Here is a 23491-nt window from a genome sequence, read left to right as displayed (position 1 = left end):
TTAAGAAACACTGAAAATGATGACAATTGGAAAACCTCCAGGTGCCTACGTAGGGCAGTGCAGAAAGCTCAGGAAACAAGCCTTTGAAGCTTTGCATCTTCCAAAACTTCATAAGGGAAATAAACTCAGAATCACCATTTATAGCTGTAATACTGTAGTTCACTGCAACAAAATGTGGTTGAATGGATGACACTAATAGCTACTTTCTTTTAATCCTGTATTTATTTTTCAAATAATTTTATTTTAGTGGTATTAAATCATCACAGTTTTCCACATGTGGTAAAGAAACTAGCATTGGATTTCACAAATTCTGATGATTCTTTTCAGGAGACAAACATTCCTACTGCCCTGTGGCTTACCTTCACAGTCTAGATTCAGCTACCAGAGAAATTCATCATCCTTATTGACTACCTGAAGATTTCTCTGTCGATTTTCTAAAATGAATTTTTAGGCAGAGGTGTTTATATTATTAGGATTTTGCATGCTGAGGGAAAGGACTCATGGTTCTAATTTGCTCTTCATGCTATCTACTTTTACCCCTTCTTCTTGGGGTAACAGCAAGAAAACCATTTCTCTTTTTTTAAAATTTAACATATCAGACATCACAAACACCACATAACAAATATCACAAAATAGCTTCACAAAGGAAGAATACCAAAGGCTCAAATGTCTCTTGGAATATTATTTTTCCAAAGTGCTCATTCAGAGAGGATGCAAGGAGGTCCTAATTCACAAATTCCATTCCAAAAATAATGGCAATTTCTGTTCGTTGTTTCTGAGAAAGATTTGAGTAGTTCACCTCAATGAAAGTCAGGTTAATAGTACAAATTTTTTTAAAGGAGCAGTATGTTTAGCAGTGAAAATAAGTCATAAGAACCATGAACTGAAATTAAAATAATAATTATTTCATAAAAACCAGTTTGCCATGTACTCCCACCATGCCACCCCATGCATACCCTCACACTTGCAACTGATCTTTAATCTGCAAATAATCTTAGAATAGCATGGCTTCAAATGTTGCTCTCATTACTATATGGCTAATAATCTCGTATCTTATGGGTTATAATAAATGTATCTTTCTGTTTAGTAATTAAATATGGACAAGTAATTGAACATATTAGTCCCATGATTTCCTTTTTTAAAGATTTTATTTATTTTGGGGGTGGGGAGCATAGGGGGAGAGCGAGAGGGAGAAGCAGACTCCCTGCTTAGCAGAGAGACTGATAGGGGGCTTGATCCCAGGACCCCGAGATCATGACCTGAGCTGAAGGCAGATGCTTAACTGACTGAGCTAGGTGCCCCAGTCCCATGGTTTCTTCTCTATAAAATGAGGAAAATACGTGGGCTAGGGTGAACTTTCTGTAATTTCTAAATAGGTGTGACTAAATTGATACAGCAACATATGCATTGATACCTAGCTTCCTGCTGCTTTTTCTAGTATAATTTCTTTAATAAGGTATCCATATGAATGTACATTTCTGAAAGATGCAGCACGAGGGAACTTCTGAGGACAGTCTTTAATTGGGATAAAAGTTATTTCCTTACATCCCTTTCTCCTTCCTACCTGCTGAGCTCTACTGGGTGTGTGTTGCTGTAACCAGGGCAATAGTAAAAATCTCCCTCACTCCTCTATCATGGAACCCAGTACATTTTTTCTCAGTGCACACACCATTGGCCCTTTGGGCGAGAGAAAATTCTTCACTGTGCAGGATGCGTACCTGGCCTCCCCTCAGCCAGGAAATGTCACAAGTGATACAACCAAAAACACCTTTACACTCTTCTAAATGAGCTTGAGCAGGAACAACAACATTCCTAGTTTTTAAGTAACTATACCCAAAAGTCAGAGGAATGTGACAGGCAGGCCTGAGATTTGCAAGATACCCTATAGGCCCAAATCTTTGAACGGCCAGGCAGGGCCTATACCTACAGAGGGGGCACAAGGAGACTGACCTTTGCACTCTGTCTTCCTTCATGCGTAAGGTCATCCCAGGAATTCTCAGTCTTTTCTCATTTGCAATTGTGATAACATGTCGTGTTTCCATGTGGCCTCTTTCCCTTCTAATATTTCAATGGAGAATTCTTGGTGCCTAACAAGAAATGTTCTTGTGGGCACTGTAGTCAAGGGTTTAATGAGAGAAAGATGTGAGTATTCATATTTCTTATAAAATGATGATGAGCATTCTTTGACTTTTTACTAAAAAAAAAAAAAATCATTGAATTAGAAAATATCTATCTAAGGGCGCCTGGGTGCTCAGTGGGTTAAGCCGCTGCCTTCGGCTCAGGTCATGATCTCAGGGTCCTGGGATCGAGTCCCGCATCGGGCTCCCTGCTCAGCAGGGAGTCTGCTTCCCTCTCTCTCTCTGCCTGCCTCTCTGCCTACTTGTGATCTCTCTCTGTCAAATAAATAAATAAAATCTTAAAAAAAAAAAGAAAATATCTATCTAAAATGTGATTTGTTTTTTGAACTTTTTGTTAATACAATAAAATTGGGCAATGGAAATTAAAATTCCATGCCCTTTCTCTTCTCCTGAAGAATATACATACATAATTGATATATATTTATATAAATTTTGTACATATTTAATACATATGTATATGTTTATATAATGTATACATTTATAAATAAATCTTGTGACTAACATCCTAAAATAGAGCATTTTTAGATCAAAAGCAGAGAGCGTAGGGGCACCTGGATGGCTATTGGTTAAGCATCTGCTTTGGGTTCAGATCATGATCTCAGGGTTCTGGGATCGAGCCCTACATTGGGCTCCCTGCGTCTCCCTCTACCTGCTACTCACCCTGCTTGTATTCTCTCTCTCTCAAATAATAAAATCTTAAAAAAAAAAAAAAGCACAGAACATAAACTTCTAAACCTCTCATCTAAAATACAAATAAGTCACTTCTGGCGCTGACTTTTCAGAGTTAAGTCATGAAGTCATCAGTTATAGAGTCTTCCCTACCTTCTGCAATATTTGGGCTTATTTCTCAGACATGCTTACTCATGAACATCATTTTTCATTCTGAAAAGTAGAGATTTGTAGACTAGCTGCTTTTATATACTTAAAAACTTTTATTTCAGTGGCCTTTATGCATTAAGAACTTTTATAAAAATTTAAATTCTGATATATTTACTGAACATCTAGGATACTGAGCTAGATGCAGTGGTGCAAAGCTTCAGTATTCTTTGTGCTTAAGGATCTTCCAATACAGATAGAATTGATTCTCATGCCTTGTTGCAAGTGAAACGTAGTATGTATATAGTCTAATGAGGATTCAGCTAGCAGCAGGTGAATGTGCATCAGCAAGATCTGGGAACTGAGACTAGACTCAAAACACAGTAGGACTAATTTATGTATAAATATATAATCTCTATATATACATATCTATATATAGAGAAAGAAAATTTACTTTTTTACTGTATGTTTTATTGTATAGAGATTATATGTTTGTATAAATATATAAACTATATATAAACTATATATATATGTATGTATATATATATATATATATATATGGTTTACTTCTTTATTGTATGTTTCCATAACTAACTTACATGGTCCACCATGACAGGATCCCTATATTTCTCCTTCAGTTATTAATATATCTAAGGCACATTAGAGTCCAGGGCATTGTCAGGCACTCAGTATATACTTGTTCAGTAAATTCACATCCAAGTTCATTCACTTCTCTGTACTTCAGTTATCGTCCTCTCTGTGTTTACTAAGATGAGCTCTGGGTTACCATATGGCTCTCGCATTGCTAAACGTCTTTAATGTTTGTTTGTTTGTTTGGATCCCCTGGTTTTGTAATGGGCACCAGGGGCCCAAAAAGAAGAGAAAATGAAGTGAGTTTCCAAACATACAGAGTTATTTTGAGAAGGTGTTTGAAGATAATTTTGTTATAGTTCTGTTACATTTTCCTAACAAGAATTAGGCTACAGCCATTAGGAACGCACCCTGCAGTCTTTCACTGAATTCACATGTAGCCTCGTGCACATGTACTCTAGTTGTGAAAAAGTAAAGTGGCTGAAGTTACAATGACTGATGGACAAGGTAGATGAGCTAAGAAAGTTAAGATGCAGAACTCATAGCCACAGCTCTTGGAGTGGGTTCACTTTCTCCCATCTATGTTACTTTCTTTCTTCCAGTTCTGTACATTTCACCACTGTCTCCTTTTTTTCTTTTCTTGCTGCCCTTTCTCTCCCATTTACCTTTGCCTTTGTGCCTTGATTAGAAGTCTGCCTATGAAGAAACCTTAGCCAAACTGGATGTCTTAATAAGTTCTGTTTATGGAAGATTTTTTAAACAATATACAGAAGATATAATTGACATAAGAAAAGCTTAGTGAATATAATTTATATTAAATTTTAATTTCGCTAAAAGGCAAAAGATACCATGAAGTATTTGTAAAACTTGGGAAAAGTATAGGAAAAAATTTTCCACATAGAAATGACAAAAGATTTGTGTCCAAAATATATAAAGAAACCTTTAAGACCTATTAAAAAAGTACATAAAAGACATCAGTGGTATTTCACAGAAAAGATAAATGGCCAATAAAATATAACAATGAAAAACATCTACATCACTTTAGAAAGGTCTATCAAATAGCTTTAAATTTTTTCTGCAGTCAACTGTCTTTGAAACATCCCTGACATTAGCTCAGATACATAGCTCGTAAGAAATCAGAATGTCTTCTGGTAAGAGAACAATAAAGTCATCATATCTTTGAAAACTAGAAAAAAATGAAAGTTTCAAAAAGAATAACTTTTTTACTAGAAAATTTGAATTTGCTATAATATTAATAAAAGAGCAATTTAAAAAAATTTAAAAAAACACTAGCTTTCCACTTTTCATCTTCTAGTGAAATCTCAGGTGATACTGACTTATTAAAACAATATTCTGTGTAACCTGAAGCTATCCATTCACCTTCTATAACAAACTTTGCTCTACAGTATTATTCCATTAACCTACCTTTTTTTTTCTAATTTGACTAGCATGAAGTTTAATCCTCTTGGTTTGTTTTCTACTTGCCTAAGGATAAAATCCTAGCTTAGAATCTATTCTTAGAATCTTAACCTCACAACTTTATTTTTCTGTACTTTTGATGTCTTTTTATTTTATTTTATTTTAAAGATTTTATTTATTTATTTGACAGAGCGAGAGATCACAAGTAGACAGAGAGGCAGGCAGAGAGAGAGGGTGGGGGGTAGCAGGCTCCCCACTGAACAGAGAGCCCGATGCGGGGCTCAATCCCAGGACCCTGAGATCATGACCTGAGCTGAAGGCAGAGGCTTAACCCACTGAGCCACCCAGGCACCCCAATGTCTTTTTTAAAAAAATGTAAGACAAGTAAAAGACCCATAGTAAAAGTTCATAGTGATACTTACTGCCCAAAATTACCATTGATAAGTTTGGTTATTTTTTCCATTAAATATCCTTGATTACTTGTTTTATTCTTAAGAAAATTGATCCTGGTGGCTTCTAATGTTTTTCCTAATGCTGCCATTGACCAAATAAAAGGATAACTTGTGTAGAACAACAACAACAAAAAAGCGTTTTATGTTTTGCCAAGAAAATCAACAAAAATTAAGTGTTTAAGGTAAAAAGTGATTTAATTCTTAGGATGCAGACCTATGCCTAATATCACTAGTGCAGAAACCTAATATTACTTTCTTTTTAGGGATTTTTATGTCTTTAAAATTATAGCTCAAAAGTGCCCTGATTATAATGTTTGATTGATAAGCACAAATTCACACATTATCTCCTTCCTTTGACATTCCAACTATTAAACATCTGTATATTTGTCTATAAATGTGTTTTCGAATCATATAATTAAAATAAGTTAGCAGAAGAGTTAAATAAGATCTTTGAGAATTTTATAGTAACTTTTATTGTGTACCTAATTTTGTATTATTATTTTCATATTGAGGATGGTCTTATCTAAGATACATATTCAGCAGAGATGAATTGTAAAAGGATTTGGAATAAACATATTTTTATCCCCTAGAGGAAATGTTTATAAAAGCAATAGGAGGGAATATAACTGTTCCATAATATCTTATATGAAAATAAATGGGGACCACAAGCCTAAGTATAAAAGTAAAAGATGTCACCATATATTTTCAAAATGTAATTCTGCTTATTAACATAAAAAGTTCCTCTTGCCACAGGATCATAAACACTATGGAGATAAAGTTTATTTGCATAACGTCCACATTCAGATTTTGTTTTTCAGTTTGTTATTACATTGTGCTGTGAAACTTATATATGAAAATTTAAATCCTCAGCTGGTCATCTAAATTCCGTAAACACTGCCATCATATTTTGTCATTAGAGAGCTCAGTAGATCCTTCCAGTACAAGTGGTTTTTGCAAATTAAAATTACAAAAATCAATAACCTACTATTTCCCTGATCAGATTAGTCTTTCTTAAGACCATATAAATTATTAAATCAGTTATTAGTATATGTAATTATGTAATGTTCTTTAAGAAAGTTTTATGAATTCAAAATAAAAATCAGGACTAGTAAGTACCAATATTTGAAACCCCAGCCTACATTGATTACTGCAAATCCCCTCAGCATTAGCTAAACTGAGACTGAAAGTTCTGTTACCTATTTTTAGTCAGTGACTCTTCAGTTACTGAAAATACTAGTGGAAAATCATATAATCGAGCCTCTCAGCAGTGATTCAGATATCCTAATGTTTCCCTAATTAGTATGTTCTCCTCTCTGTTAAATCCCATCTTCTCACTCTTGGCTAAGGCCAGCTTAAGGACTTGCCTCATAATTCAATGAGAAAAGGGGAGCAGACAGAAAATCTTTTTTTTTTTCCTGCACTACACCCACAATCTACTTCAACTTTCACCGTATTTTTCTCCTATCTTCTTCTTTTTTTTGTTTTGATGCAGTGTTCCAAGATTCATTGTTTACGTACAATACCCAGTACTCCATGCAATACATGCCTTCCTTAATACCCATCACCAGGCTCACCCATCCCCTGACCCCCTCCCCTCTAAAACCCTCAGTTTGTTTCTCAGAGTCCACAATTGTTGAAAAGCTTCTGTATTAAGGTGTGATCAAGAAGCAGAACAACTAGAAGTGATAAATAAAGAATTTATTAATAAGATTAGGCTTTATGCAATTAATGGATCTGGTGGAGAAGACTGTGCATGCTGCTATCTTGTGTTTGTATTTAAATTAACATCACTTCAGGTCAATGAGATGAACAGCTGGGAAAGAAAGCTTCATATGGACAGGAGCAAGGGCAGAGAATACTTGAGGACCACTGGGACCCATGAAGACAAACCTTAACTCCCAGATGACTCTCACCTCCTCCAGTCTCAGTGCTCAGACTTTCAAGAGACAGTGGTGCCTTTTAGAGCTAAACACCCAGGATTCAGTGAAGCTCAAGGAGGAAATAGGTCCAGAACCATCTCAATAAATGATACAACCTTCCATCTAATTGCTTAGGAAACAGAAGATTTGGATTCCTGTCTTCTCTCTAACTATATCTAACTGGTCATCAGGTTCTATTATTACTACTCTTAGCATACATTTTGATCTTTCTCTCCCTAGCTCCATAGCTAGCACTTGATTCCAAGTTGTGATCATATTTCAACTAAGGACATGTCTTTTTATCCAGATTTTGAGACATCCTACCCATCCCATCCCATCAGCATGATGGATTCTACACAGCATCTTTGCCCCAGCTTCAAATCCATCAATGGTTTTCCATAATACTTAGAATGAAATCCAGAATCCTTGCCTGTGCTCCAAATTTTTGCCCCCACCCCTTAATCTAAGAATCTGCCTACTCAACCCTATTTCCTTCCACTTTTTTTCTCACTTTACTTCCTCTCTGGCACATTGGTCTCCTTTCTGGATTTGAGTCATTCTAAAGTCTTTATCATATTCCAGTTGTTTTTACTCTAAGCCAGATTATTTTTCCTCTAGCTTTTTATAGACTCCTTATCTTTCTTTTAGGAAAAAAAAAAAAAGATTATTTATTTTAGAGAGAGATAGGGCATGCCTAGGGGGTTGGGGGTTGGGGACAGAGAGAGAAAAGAATCTTAAGAAGATCCACACTGAGTGCAGAGCCTGACATGGGGCTCCATCTCACGATCCTGAGATCATGACCTAAGCTGAAACCAAGAGTCGGTTGCTTAACAGACTGTGCCACCCAGGTGCCCCTAGACTCCTTATCTTTTAAGTTTCATTTCAAATGTCATCTCCCTGAAAATGGTTTTTCTAATTATCATATTTGAAATGAATGCTCCTCAGTTCTCACCTTTACACACACACACACACACACACACACACACACACACAGAGTTACTGTCTAATATATCTTCTTAACTTCTTCCTGACCCTTATAATAATGAAACCTGTATTTGCAGAAATAAGTCTCAAAACAGAAAAGCAGAATTTGGCCAGTACAGGTGACAAATATTTGTAGAAAGACAAATTATCATTTTCATTTGTATTCATTTTATTAATCAAAATACTGAATACTGAATACAGAATACTAAATACAGAATACAAAATACTGAAATACTGAATTTTAAATGTTCATTTGCAGTTGACAAATCTTCTGTATGTGGACATCCAAGTAGTATCATTTTTTTTCTCTTGCCTTTCTTATTCATAGAGTCTTATTTATTGTTGAAGGCTAATTACATATCAAGAATGTTTAGTTTTCATCTCCCACATGTGTTACAGAGTTTTCACTTGATTTTTCTAATTTAATAGTTTGTCATACAGATACTTTGTGTTTTCTGTATCTAAATTATATTTAACCTTGACTTTTCTGACCCAAGTATACAAATGAAATTATTTTTCACCACAGTGTTAGAAATATAGACTAAAATTTTTACTTAAGTAACATACAATTTTATACTTTAAAATTACATTATTGATCCATGTGTGATATATTTTGTTGTATAATATGATATAGGGGGTCTACCTTATGTTAGGACCTTAAAGTTTTAGTAAATATATCTTCAAAATGAATTCCCACATGTGCAACTTCTTTTCCCAGAACTTCTCAGATTAGTGTTTTATTTATGCTTCTAAGTGTTAGTAAATTTCTCAGACACTTCACTTTGCTTTTTGTTTGTTTTACTGTGCATTTGGGAGGAAAATGTAGTTTTGTTAGCTTGTGAAGTGTTTTAGTTTTATTATCGCCTACTAAACTGTGTAAATAACTCTTCCTACATATTTCTTCAAGTGACAGTATTAGGAAAGGTTTGTGATCAAAGCTATTTCCATATGTTTCAGTTCAGATTCATATTTTTATTTTCTAGATAAAGTGCTCATCATAACCATGAAACAGAACTAAAATAAATTTAACCTAAGAACAGCCATATAATCTAACAATATTTTTCTTTTTTTTTTTTTTTGAACTGAGTGATTCCAAATAATGTAGGGGTGTTCTAATCACAACTACAGGGTAAAGTCACCTCTTACAGTTTTATTATATCTGTTTTCTCTATTTTATAGCATTATGAAACATAAGTAACATTCTCTATTTAATATCTAGATCTTTCATTATCCTAATTACTATCAGTGAATATCAGAACAATTCCCCTCTGTATCATTTAGAGCTGCATCCAGAATACTGATCAGGATACATAGTAAGTCCTCAATAAATGTCTGCTGAACATGTGAGTTCATGCTTAAGATGAAATGTTTTGCAATGAAAATCAAGTACTCCAGAAGCTTCACGCAAATGTAGTTTAATATTTGCCAAAGGGATTTTTTTTTTCTTAGAAACTAAAGGTCATCTCAATCCTTCCATTATATAGAACCATCCAGAGATACTAAAACACATTTATAGATAATTCATGTTTACTTAAAACATGTTATAGTTTCTTCCCTGTGAGTGTAAAATGCATGGGAGTCTGAAATTATCCCTAAAATATATTCTTAAGTACAAACTGGTAGAAAAGAGAAAGCATCAACAATTACGTCTTTTCTACTTCTTTCCTTCTTCACTGACAGTTTGCATTTTGAAAGAAATTGCATGAAAACCAGTTGAATAAACATTTTTAATACTTTACATCTTATCAAAGCTGGTCCTTCAACATTTACAAAACTGTAGACATAGGTATTTTTGAAATGCACTAGGAAGGACTATGTGAAAGCATCAACTCTATGAATTAATTTGATAATTACCCTGGAGACTGTTCAGGTATATAGTTGGAGAGCCATTTTCCAAAATAGCCTAATTCCATTTCTAAGCTCATCTTCCTCCTACAAAGATACAATTAATTGTGTGGAAAATTTCAATATTCAGTGATCAAACATTTTTTCCAGGCATTTGTCAACCATTTATCTAGAATATTTGATTCAATTGGCCATTATGATACTTGCACTAACAGGATGAATTAATAGGCTGTGTCAGATTAGCTCTTCAAATGGTCAAATGAAACAAAATCAATAAATAAGGATTTTTGAGAGCCACTCTGTCTGGTCTTTTCACCTCAGAAATGAAATAAACCATTATAATTCAATTTTCCTTAATTATCCTTGACCTTGATTTGCTTTTTTTATTTAATCAATATTCAGCTAAATCATTCTTCTGGTCCCAAATTTATCTTTTGGATCAGCTTATCAATACAAGGTTTTATAAAAGTTACAATGTATAAATGTCCTATTTTTAGAGTTTTTATTTTACTTGGTTATTATTTCATTTTAATCCCAAACTATTTTTATTTTTAGTAGGAGATATCTGTGAGTTCATTGGTAACCAGACAAGTAGGATTTTTTGCTAAACCTATCTAGCTGAAAATAGTATGTACGAGGCTCAGAAAAAGTAATCCCTGCCCCAGATTGAACTTGGGCTTCCCTCAACTCATGATTTCAAATGGCTTACCATCCATATCGATTTCTTTCTCCCCTGAGCTAGCTAATCACATCTCGTCATCCTGGCCCTGCAGTCCTCTGGCTGGTGCGCACGATACTTCAATCTCTTCTACTGCTTTATCTCTTTGAAAGTCTCCTTGCTATTTCTTCCTTTACTTTCCAGTGCCACTTCAAAGTTTTGACCATTTCCCCCTCTCCAGGAAAACATCATCCCAGTGCAATTATTTGGCAAAAAAGGCTAACAGACAAGGAGTCCAAATACTCGAGATCTGGGTCTGAATATGCCATTTAGACAGCCATGCTGACTCTGTCAAGAAAATGCTCTCTGTTTCTTTTCTGCTTAGTGAGACTACATGTTAACTCTTCTCCTGGTTCCTCAGGATTCTTAGGAGGAAAGATACCATAGAGTACCAGAAAAACTGTGGGATTTTGAACCAAATGATCCAAATTTCAGCGCCCCGTTTTATTGTGCAAAATTTAGGTTTTTTCAGAAAGGTATTTTCAGTAATAATGGTCAAACAGATATAAAAGTGAACATAGTTTGCAGATTTTATCCTTTTTGTTAATGAGGAAGAGTGTTGTATATATGTAGTGTGTGTGTACCAGTAATGTTAAAATGATTATGTAAATGGAAGCAAAGCTGGTTTTTCCAAAGGGTAGGAAAGAAGAAAATTATCGCTTTATAGGACAAGAACACTTGAAGTGACATCTATTAGTTATCTACAACTTACAAAGCTTTGTATAGTACCTCAAAGATAATGAAAGGCTAATATCAGATATCCTGGAGGGATGTCCTCTAAATTATAAAGTTTTCCACTGAAATTCATCTTTTTTTCCTGAAGGTGACTTAAAAGCAAGTTCTTTTACCTATTTGTACCGCTCCTTCCTCATCAGCGAATTGTGGATTTCTCACATGAACTTGGTATTGAGGTAATGCACGGGTAGTGACTGCTACATAGCCGAAACCCAATTAACAGGAAATTCCTTCTCTTTCCTAATATATATGACAACACAATTGAAATTTCATATTGCTATTCAAATCAAATATTTTATTACCCCTTAAGCCATACCCTAGAAATAGTACTGTAGAATTATTGTGTGTTCACAAAAGTTCAAGATTATTTAAGCTTTTTTTTTTCTCACTTTCAGAAGAAATTTTTGAAGTCTGTGAGAATTAAAGTGATGTGATTGGATCTTTTGTTCACTGATAGTTGAACTTCAAGCTGTGGTCTGTTATCTGATATGCATTACATTTAGCATGATAAGGCCTTAGCCATTATTTATAACCATGATCATTTGTACCACTCATTAGTCTTTTTTTTTTTTTTAATAAATGGAAAATTTTATTATTTAACACAACCACTCATTAGTCTTTATGATTTATTTTGTGCTTTTAAATTTTGACAATTATTAAGAAATTAATATTTTCTTAGTGATGTAGGTTATGCTAGAAGGTGGGTATATCCAATTGTGATTTGCCATTATTGAAATTAATTTTGTTATTTTTGAGAATACATTCAGGTCTTATGGTCAATAGACTTCATTTTTAATAACTGAATTTGAATATAGAAGGTAAAGGCTTAGTGAAATATTAATGTATTCACTTCCAGTTTTTCTACACAATTTCACCAATATTATAATGGTTTCTACTGTTCTTACAGCAACTTACCAATTTCTTTGGTCTATATTCTCAGAGGATGTTTTATAAAAATTCTCGATTTCACTCACCTATATCTGTCCTTGAAAACAGTATGCCTAGTTGCATATTTTAGCATGTATTTTAGAAACTAGAAACCATCAAGGTAATTGTTAGCAGGAAAAATAGTAATTTTTTAGGTACTAAAAATTTAGGTACTCTGGCTAATTAACACATCACTGGCAGTGCCAAATACCATATGTACTTGTTATAAAGACTCCATTATCAACAAATTACATGTAGGCAACATTCACAGCAAGTGTTGGTCTTATTATCTACAATTTAACAGTATTTCCCTGAAGACTCCCAGTACTGTTTCAAAGATAGCATTCTCTGGCATGTAGATGTGCAATTGGATGAATAAAATATATTTGACAATGTTTAACTTTATTGGAGCCATATGATCCTAGGAAACAGTCAAGATTAAGAAATTGGGATGCCTGGGTGGCTCAGTTGGTTAAGCGGCTGCCTTCAGCTCAGGTCATAATCCTAGGGTCCTGAGATCGAGTCTTGCATCAGGCTCCTCACTTGGCAGGGAGCCTGCTTCTCCCTCTGCCTGCTCTGCCTGCTGCTCCCCCTGCTTGTGCATGCACACACACTCTCTCTCTGATAAATAAATAAAATCTTAACAAAAAAAAAGGATTAAGAAATCTTCCACTCTTTCATTTTCCAAAAATGAGTCATTTCAAAGAACCATCCTTCCCTGTAGGACTTTGATAAGATTCATGGATACTTCCCTTGTCTACCTATTACAAGGACAGACACAAACCCTTCAAATTCCCATTTCTTGTCTCATTAGTGATTAGCTGAACTTGTCCCTGCTGATCAAAAGAAATAAAATTCTTGTTAACCAGACTTTTGTTAAGAGTCTCTCCTTTTCCTAGGCCCCTGAATTTTGACCCACTTTCAGAATGAGACAACATACAGTCTCTCTTGAAAATAGGCTGGGCTTGGGGTAACGAGGTGGCTCAGTTGGTTAAGCATTCGACTCTTGATTTTGGGTCAGGTCATGATCTCAGGGTTGTGAGATTGAGCCCCATGTTGGGCTACATGCTGGGCATGGAGCCTGCTTAAGATTCTCTCCCTCTCCCTCTGCCCCTCCACTCCACTCATGCTATCCCTCCCCCCAGAAAATAAATAAATAAAAATAATTTTAAAAATGAAAATAGGATGGCCTCAAAATAAAACTTTTCTGATCAACTGTCTGACCGTGCTATATTTTCATCCTATCTCTATACATCTGGTTCTTTGTATCCTTGTTTATTCCTCCATATAAGAGAAAACCCTGGGGGTTTTGTTTGTTTGTTTGTTTAAGATTTTATTTATTTGAGAGACAGAGAGAGAGAGAGCACAAGCAGGGCAAGTGGCAGAGGGAGATGCAGAAGCAGGCTCCTCAGCCAGCAGGGAGCCCGATGTGGGGCTTGATCCTGGGACTCTGGGGTCATGACCTGAGCCAAAAGCAGATGCTTAACCGACTGAGGCACCCAGGCGCTCCAAGAAAACCCTGTTTTGTCTAATGAGTGAGATGCTTGCAGATCTAATGTTCGTAGCATTTTCCCTGTAACAATAGTACCATTTACCTTTTTTTTTTAAAAGATTTTATTTATTTGACAGAGAGAGAGATCACAAGTAGAGAAAGAGAGAGAGAGAGAGGAGGAGACAGGCCCCCTGCCTAGCAGAGAGCCCGGTGTGGGGCTCGATCCCAGAACCCTGAGATCAGGACCTGAGCTGAAGGCAGAAGCTTAACCCACTGAGCCACCCAGGCAGCCCCCCATTTACCTTTTTACAATAATTCTTTTGAATTAAATATCTCCTTAATAAGCCCAGATTTGTTTTTTGATTTATTTGACATATTTGACATATCACTGACTATTACAGACCTAAAGGGTAAAATTGGGTTGGTCTCCCGTATCTGCCACCCCTGTGTTCTCTCATACCCATAAACTTCTGGGTTCCCATCTCAGGTGACATGATTTCTGGATATTGTTCAGTTCCTGAGATTTCGTTATATCAGAAAGAATAAAATGCCTAGGAATGTATACACATATATATTTTTTTCTTTTTTTAAGAGAAAGGGAAAGAGAGTATATGAGCAGGGGTAGGAGGTAGAGGTAAAGGGAGAGAGAGAATCTCAAGAAGGCTTCATGCTCAGTGGAGAGCCTGACGCAGGGCTTGATAAGGAAACAATCTAAGTGTCCACTGATGTGTGAATGGACAAAGAAATAATTTTATATATAAAGTAGAATATTCTTCAACTATAAAAGAATGGAATCTTGCCATTTATGACAACATGGAGGAACTTGAGGGCATTATGCTAAGTGAAATAAGTCAAACAGAGAAAAGCAAATAACCTATAATCCTCTTATATGTAGAATACAAAAAGAAAAAAGGAAATTACACCAAAAAAACCCAAGCTCATATATAGAACAGATTGGTGGTTGCCAAAGGCAAAGGGTAGGGGTGAGAAAAATGGGTAAACTTTGTTATTGTTGTTTTGAAGCATTTTTAGTTTAAGTAAGCATTTTTTATTAAAGAGAAACCAGGGGCAATAACCACCTCTACTCCTCCAAACGAAAGGAAAGGGAAGGGAGGGGAGGGGAAGGAAAGAAAAAGGGGAAGAGAAGGGAAGGAAAGGAAAGAAAGGAAGGGAAAAGGGAAGGAAAGGAAAGGAAAAGATAAAGGAAAAAGGGAAGGGGGGAAGGCAAGGGGAGGGCAGGGGAGTGGAAGAGAAGGGGAAGGAAGGCCTAGAATTAAAAGTGTGGAATAGATATGTATACACACACACACACACACACACACACACACACACTTATTTAATATCATGGGTTGCGCATTATCATTGGATATTTTAATACATAGTCAACATAGAGAAAAATTTTGCTACAGTACTTTAACAAGCAATTCTCAGACCACATAAATACTGCTAAGTCATTTGCTCCCATGGCCTTAGTCATAAAACATTATAATAGCAATTAATACCTGGCCTACGTGGGTCAGTTAGAATCTCTTCTTAGTAATTTCAAATTGTAGTTAAGAGACTCTAGTCCAGAAACCAGATAGGTAAGTAACCTTCATGAAAAGGCAAGAAGGGGCAGTGAGAATAGTCCAAATTAGAGAGTTTATATCTAGTGGTACCTGTTATTCAGCTTCTGTGTGTGGTTGCTCTCTGAAAACCGTGTCAAGTTCTTACATATTTTCTAATTAATTAGTAAAGAAGATAGATGTCAGGTTGCCTTTCGAATTCTCCTTATTTTTAATTATTGACTGAAATGTTTTAAAACCACTCTCTATAACCAAGAAAGAAAATTGGTACTTGTTACCCTGATACTAGTTTCTACTTTGCAGACTTACCTCTAATTGGTTTGTGTCACCTTATTTCCACGCATGATAATTTTATAGTGTATTTTTGCAAATCGTGTGACAAACTAGACGTAGTCAATGAACGTTGCTTGATTAAAAGTCCTAATCTTTCATTGAGTGGAATAACTATTAAATTATGGCTTCTAATAGTAAGATTATATTTTAAAATTAAACTCTTCATATATTTGTCTAAAGGAGTAAATAATGGGGAAATATAGGTATTATAAGAGGATGATAGGTAGACTCCTCAGTGTGTGTGAGAGGGAGGTTTTCAGCTCTTCTAAATAATAATTAGCATCTGCAGAATGATATACAGTTAATATTCCATACCACAACATTAATGAAATTGATGCACAGAATAATCCATGCAAGGCAGCTCCTAATGTGTTCATTTAACAAATTTTTTAAATGCAACTGAAGACTTAATAAATCGAGATTTTAAGTAAGCACTAGACCGAAATACTGTTGAGCTGATTTTGAATTTCAGGTTTCACCCATTATGCCAGGCTGGTTGTATTTGAAACGTTGAATCTGCACATCCATCGTCATAAGCCTGCCCAAGGGGATGAGCTAAACAATGTACTGACACAATGATTTTGAAACATTGAATCATACTCTACCTGATTTTAGTGTGTCTGATATCACCTCCAGATGAAGGAATCTTGGATATTATCATCTCCTAACACTTCAGTACTCAGGGGAGTTCTAAGAAAGGGAACCACAGAGTGGCCTGACAATTGCCCCTAGCTTTTCGGTTAAAAACAATATTAAATAAAAAAAGACATGCTGTGCTTACAACGGTGTGCTATCTTGACATCCAAAAATAATGATGACCAAGGGCAATTTCTTTATTGTGTAGCATGTGTGAACGTGATTATAGAATTTCTCTAGGACAGACTATAAAGAGGACACTTAAAAAAATTTTTTTACAGTATTTGTAGGATATTTTAAAAGCTTACCCAAAGAGAACATGAAATTATTTTTATTCCTGATATTTGTTCCTGATTGATCATGATTTGATTTTTGTTCAGCATATTCTCCAAACTAATGGTTTAAAAGAGATATTCGGCTTTCCAAATTGCCCCAATCTTTATTTATGGATTTTAAATCATGTAGAAAGCTGTAGAATTTTCTAGTTCTGTTAGCCCAAGGTGATATCTGTTGGCCTTTAGGGAAAACATAAACTTGCTCTGTTTTCTGTCTTCAACCATTGTGGGGATTAGGGAAGTGGGGGATGGAGACAGAATGTTTTACACCCTGGTGAGGGTATGACTTTACTAAGGGGTAAAATTGTTGATTCCTACTACATTGCCACAAACCTGTATATCCTCCAGCTTTAAAGACTTATTTTTCCCTGTGGATGTTTGTTAAAGTTTTGCCAGGGGACTCCTTTTCAGGGTAGGCATGAAGCTTAAGAGATCCAGGCAAAAAATTTAGGTAAGCCCCAGAGGAAATATACATGAGCAAATGGCTTACCTTTTACTTTATAGGAGGCTATGATGGATTTGTTAAATTAACATTTATTAAGTGAACACAGGCTGATGGATGATGAGCCATGGTTCAACAAAAGACCACAAGAGAAGTTGAAATAAAGAAATTTATTCCTCACAGGTCCTAGAAGAAGTACAAGACATGCTTCAGGGGTCCACAAGGGTAGGTAAAGTTAGGGTACAGGCAGAGAGAGATGTAGGATGAGACAAAGCGTGCAGTGTTTTGGGGTTCCCAGCCTAAGGCAAGAATGGTTAATTCCAAACAAAAAGAGTGGGGTGTTTGGTAAACTCCATGGGGGTCTTACCTAAGGGGTTGATTGTATAAGGGGAAGGACCCTGGGAGGTAGGGGAGATTGTTGATCTGGCTGCTAGGGAAGTCCTATCAGGAACTTAGTTACATTTACTAGTGACTTAGGCAGAAGGAAATGGCTGTGAAAGCAGCAGTATGGGTAGGTGTGCTAAACTCTTCAAGAAGTAAATATCTTTACTTTTTTCTACTATTCCTGAGCCTCATCTTTGTCTCTTTTCAGTACAATAGTTAAGTTCTTAAGAGCCACGTAAATAGAGTATGGGCCTATAGGAGAATTAACCCAAGTATAAGATTCAGTATTTAGTCAGAAGGGTTCCAAACAGGTTTGGACGTCGAACCGGAGTTATGATTTGCAGATAGGGGTTTGGAATAAAAAAATGTAATAATTTACAGAGTAACTTCATCTAGACTCTTTCTTTGTTCATATACGTCCTACTTTGTACTATTCTAGAGTTGTATCTGCTGTATTTTTCCCATATTAACCACAAAAATTATGAGTTAGCAAATGAGAAATGTATAGATTTGCATACCAGGGTGAGACATGCACAAAGTCTTGTGTTTTTTAAGGTAGGCTTACTCCCCAAAAGATTGTCATAGTTGCATTTACTATGGGCAAAATCCCATGCAAAATTCTTAGTCTGGAAAAAAAAAAAATCTAGGTTTTAAAAGGTGGATGTCCAGTTTCAGAGTTAAAGTAGACTTGTATGAAATCTCAAATTGCAATGGCAGCCACACTTCTCATGAACAAATTTATGCTTTGAGAAAGGGTATTGAATTTTGTATCTAAGGTAATTAGGTTTTACTAGGAATGGAGATCCTTTTCTGGAGATGCATTTTGCTCTGCTGATAGGTAGAATATATATGAAGCATAGTTCTTTATCAATATACTAAAGCTATTTTAATCTTCATATTTAGTGATAGAATTGGAGAGGAGGTGATTTGCTTTCTAAAATGTAGATGTTTGAGACTGGTATTATCATATTCATACAACATTGACTCTCTGGAAGCTAGAAATAGGGGTCTTTCCATCTTCAAATTATTTAAATGTAAAGATTCATCCTAAGGATTCTGAAAAGGTATCTGTTGCCAGAAATCCATCAGTAATTAGAATACTAATTCTATTCAATTTTTTTCCATTAGAACAATAGAGAATGATTTTTCCTAGAATGTTCCTTTTTTGCTTCTGCCTGAAGAATCAGCTTCAACAATGAAGATCAGATCAAGAATTCTGAGAATCAAGATCTGGTCATCTCTTTACCTTCTTTCCAATCTCAAATAAGTACATAACCTTACCCACTGTGCAGCTACTACCAGTTCTTCTGATCACAAGAAAATCTTAACCCTCTCTTTTGAGGAATCCTCAATCCTGTCTCAGCTCTGCTGCCTATACAGAGATGTCAGCATAAATCAGAAAGATTCTCTGTTCCCCATGGAGCCAGATTCCTGAGATACATTGATCAAGGTCAGAGATGACATTTGAGATGTGAAGTTTAAGAATAAGAATATTGCCTAGCCTGGGTTGGAACTGTTTAATACAAAGTAAAAGTAAAAACTTGAAGGTATATCAGAGAGAAAATGTATCACAAAAGTTATACAGATATCAATGATTCTTTTAAGGAGGAAAACTGAAAATAGGGGGGATGAAGAGGCAAGGTTTGTGTTCTGGTAGACAGTCCATGGGTATTGAGCAGGTTGATGTCACCTCTTTGATCTATTCCCCACTGTCTACAGGGTGATTGAGAAGCAGACATGGACTTCAGAAAATTGGGGAGTAGAGTTATTTGTATGCATCTATGGGTCATTTGGAAGAAGGAGTTGTCCACATGTTACTTACAAATTTTTTTGGTCTGGTTTCACTATAACGTTGCTCCTACAAATTGATTATCATGGGAGAATAGAACAATAGTAAAAATATGTTTAACAAACAAACAAACAAATGAATAAGTTACCCTTTGTTCCAATAGAGTTTCTGTGCCTAAAAGGGGCAGGGAAGTTGTGCATGTCACCATGTCATTAATAAGCCTCTTGCCTAATCAGCAAGAAGTTGTTCTGAAGAAGTTCTGAAGAAGTTGTTCCAAGCTGTTGTTCCATTGTTTTTCTTTATACTATCCTGACATTTGGTTTTTGAAAAGAAAGGTTTATTTAAATCTATTATCATTTGACTATAATTAACAACTGTCATTTTGTCACTTATGAAGCTTAGAATGGTGGGTATTACTGGTTTTAGTAATGATGAAATCTTATCTTTAACATGCAGAAACTTGGCTGGTGGATCTGATTCCAAATATCCTGCTCTTTCCATGGGACCGTACTCACTGTCTTGAAGTCTCTTTTACCTGCATAGTTCTTTCACTCTGAGTGATTACCAACTTAAATAATTGGGTCAAGTCTCTTTTAGAAACAATATAATTTTGAAGTTCAGTGGCACCAAAAACCCATCCAGTGTAAGAATAACATCTTTAGGGGCGCCTGGGTGGCTCTGGGTTAAAGCCTCTGCCTTCAGCTCAGGTCATGATCCCAGGGTGCTGGGATCCATCCCCACATCAGGCTCTCTGCTTGGCATGGAGCCTGCTTTCTTCTCTCTCTCTGCTTGCCTCTCTGCCTACTTGTGATCTCTATCTGTCAAATTAAAAAAAAAAAAAAAAAAAGAATAACATCTTTATTTTACCTGGAGAATATTCTTCAATTTTTTATCTAAGCATGCTACATAACAGGAAGTATAATATTTCAAAAGAAGCATTTACTAAGCAGAAATCATTATTTTGTTAACTATCACCCTCTTTCCCTCATTCTGCTTTGTGGTACTATTTAGGGAAAAAAAAATCAATCCTTCTTGTACATAACCTGTAAACCATTCAGCAGTGCCTAAATCATTTCTTTTCTGTGTTAAACATCTTTGATCTCTCAAACTACTCCTGTGCCAGAAGAACACTAGGGAATCTTCTGTTCAGGCTAGAGGGTGTATTAGTCATTTGCCAAGTAACAATCTTTCCTTCACCCTGAAAACAGGAGTTTTATCAAATAATGTAAAAGTAATTTATCAAAATTAAGACAAATAAAGGAAGAAAATAGAAGCATCATGTTTTGCCAAGCTCTTAGATCCTGATTTCTGTCCAGATAAATTATATATAATTGCTATTTTATAATTATCATAGTCTTAAATAGAGAAAGCCCACTTACATCAGGGTCCAAAATTAAGAAAGATATAAATACATACCATTCTTATTCATCTGGACCAGGTTGTCTGAGTCTTGGGGAAGTAGGGAGAAGCCATGTCCATAGATCCTGGCTCTAGAAGAGTCAGAATTTGTTCTCTCCGGTATCTAAAGATAACTAATTAATTAGAACTTGGCCTTGGGCTAAAATAACGTAAACTGGTGACTATGGAACATAATGTCCAACCTTTTGTCATCTGGTCCTGGATTTTTGAAAATTCTCTAGTTTGTTGTTTACTCTATTTCTTGCTATATTTTTGCTAAGAGAAAAGTCATCTAGCATAAACCATCTCTGAGCCTCTGTCTTAGAATATAATTCTATGAATTAAAAGAAAAAGACCTTCATTCTTCATGCAGCCCAGAGATACTTCCATGGATTTCTTTGTACTAGAATTTCCCTTCTGTGGTGGAAAGGCTAAGAGATAAGTCATGATTTTGAGGCAATTTCAGGATAGTGGCAAAATGGGTTCCCAAGAAAAGGGAACAATTAGATGTAAGAATGAAATGGAGACTTAAGACCAAAGAAGGCTCTAATTAATGGCAATATGACTCAGAGTGCAGCCCAAAGAAGGAATTTGGAGGTGAATCTGGAGCTCAGAGAGACAGGATATATAGGACTTCAGCAGCAATAAATCAGAGTAGCAAGAGAGCCATCCTAGGCCAAACTACGTGTAGAATGCAAGTGCTGTCTGTGGTTAAGTATTCTCTAGTGTGTGTGCCTGGAGAAAGCTGGACACTTTGGATTCTGTATATTTGAGAAATTCAGGCTAAGATTTCTGACCGTACTACTTCTTTGAACCCTTCTTCACAGGAATGACTCTAGAAGACTTTTTAGCTACATTCATAACTATATACACACATGCATACCTATATACTTACATATACATACAGAGGAGATATCTAAGTGTGTGTGAGTGTGTATGTGTGTGTGTGTGTGTGTGTGTGTCTATGTCTGTGTGTGTGTCTATGTCTGTGTACTTAACTTCTCAGGCTATCTAGATTGTGCAGAAGTATTATGTGAACCCTCAGTCAGTTACTGCTCTTAATGTTTACTTAGGATATTTTAAAACTTTGGCTTCCTTTAAGGATTATGCACGTGAATACATTTCAAAGTCCTACTGAAAGTACTACCAAGTATGGAAGGCCATGTCTACTATGCCTTTGAACATAATTTATATCATTTTTACAAAGAATAAAAACAAAATAACACAATAACATAAAATAACACAATCACAACTTTATTTGATCAGATTAGTTTCCTAAGATTTTCTTAACAATGTATCACAAACTGGGTAGCTTAAAACCAAAGAATTTTTTTTGGAGGCCAAAAGTCTTTAATCAAGGTATTACCCAGGCTAAGATCCATTTGAAACCCATTGGGGAGAATCCTTCTTTGCTTTTTTCTAGTTTCTGGTAATTTTTTGGCAGTCCTTGATGTTGTTTAGCTTGCATTTGCAGTAATTCAACCTCTGCCTGTGTCACTGAAGCTGGAGAACACCATTCTTGTCTCATGGAGTGGAAGAATGAATCTTGGAGACAAAGGGGAGTGAGTAAAGCAATAGAGTTTTATCAAGCAAGGATACAGAAGAAGCTCTCAAGAATGACAGGGTAATACTGAGGGCTTTTAGAGTTGGTCTTTTATTGAGGGCTAATCAAGGAACTTAAATCCTTTTAACATCTGTACTGATAGCAGCATTGAGCAAGGGCTAGTGATAACACCTTCAATTGCTTACTTCCTTCTTTAGAGTGGGTAATTGTAGCAATTCTTTGTTGGTCACAAGTAGCTGTTTTAAAAAGACCCCACCTCTGACACCTAGGGGGCGGGTGGTATACGGTTTGTTTCCTTATCTCTGATTTCCTTTCACTTCTGCTGTTTTTGGAATTTCTATGAGCCTGCTCTGGTAGGCCCCTACCAAACTCTCCCTACCTAGCTCTGCCGGTTCCTTACTCATCATTACATGGCATTCTTCTGTATGTCAATGTCCATTTGTTTTCTCTTCTTACAAGAACATTAGTCATCTTAGATTAACAGGAGCTCCAGATGACTTCATCTTTACCGATTAATTTGTAATGAACTTGTTTACAGTAAAGTCATATTCCAAGGTATGGGGGTTGGGACTTCCACATATCATTTTAAGGATCACATATCAACCCATAACCCTGGACTCATTTCAGGTCAGGCTAGCTTATATTGTAGTAACTAAGTCCAAGATATATGGGGCTTACAGTAAGACATATCTTGTTCCTGCTAGATGATGATATTCTTCTTATCATAGTCACTAAGGCTCCAGGTTAATGGGTAGTAATCATCTCAAAAGTTGCCCGTCACTGTTCCAGAGGGAAAAAGAGCCTGGCAGGGTATCACGATTGGTTCTTGAATATTCATGGGCCCAAGGGAGCCGGGTGTGTAGTACCACCATCTGGCCAGAGGCAGTAGGATGGGAACACCACTAATGTTGGATGCTTTCAGCCAAAAGGAAGAGAAAACATAACTAATACTGGCTTAAATCTCAAGGTCTTTTTTTTATTACTTAGCAAGCTTTTCAGTGATTAAAAG

This window comes from Lontra canadensis, unplaced genomic scaffold, assembly GCF_010015895.1.
Source record: "Lontra canadensis isolate GAN:19392208 unplaced genomic scaffold, GSC_riverotter_1.0 scaffold71, whole genome shotgun sequence".
NCBI lineage: Eukaryota > Metazoa > Chordata > Mammalia > Carnivora > Mustelidae > Lontra > Lontra canadensis.
Note: the sequence above shows the minus strand (reverse complement) of the source record.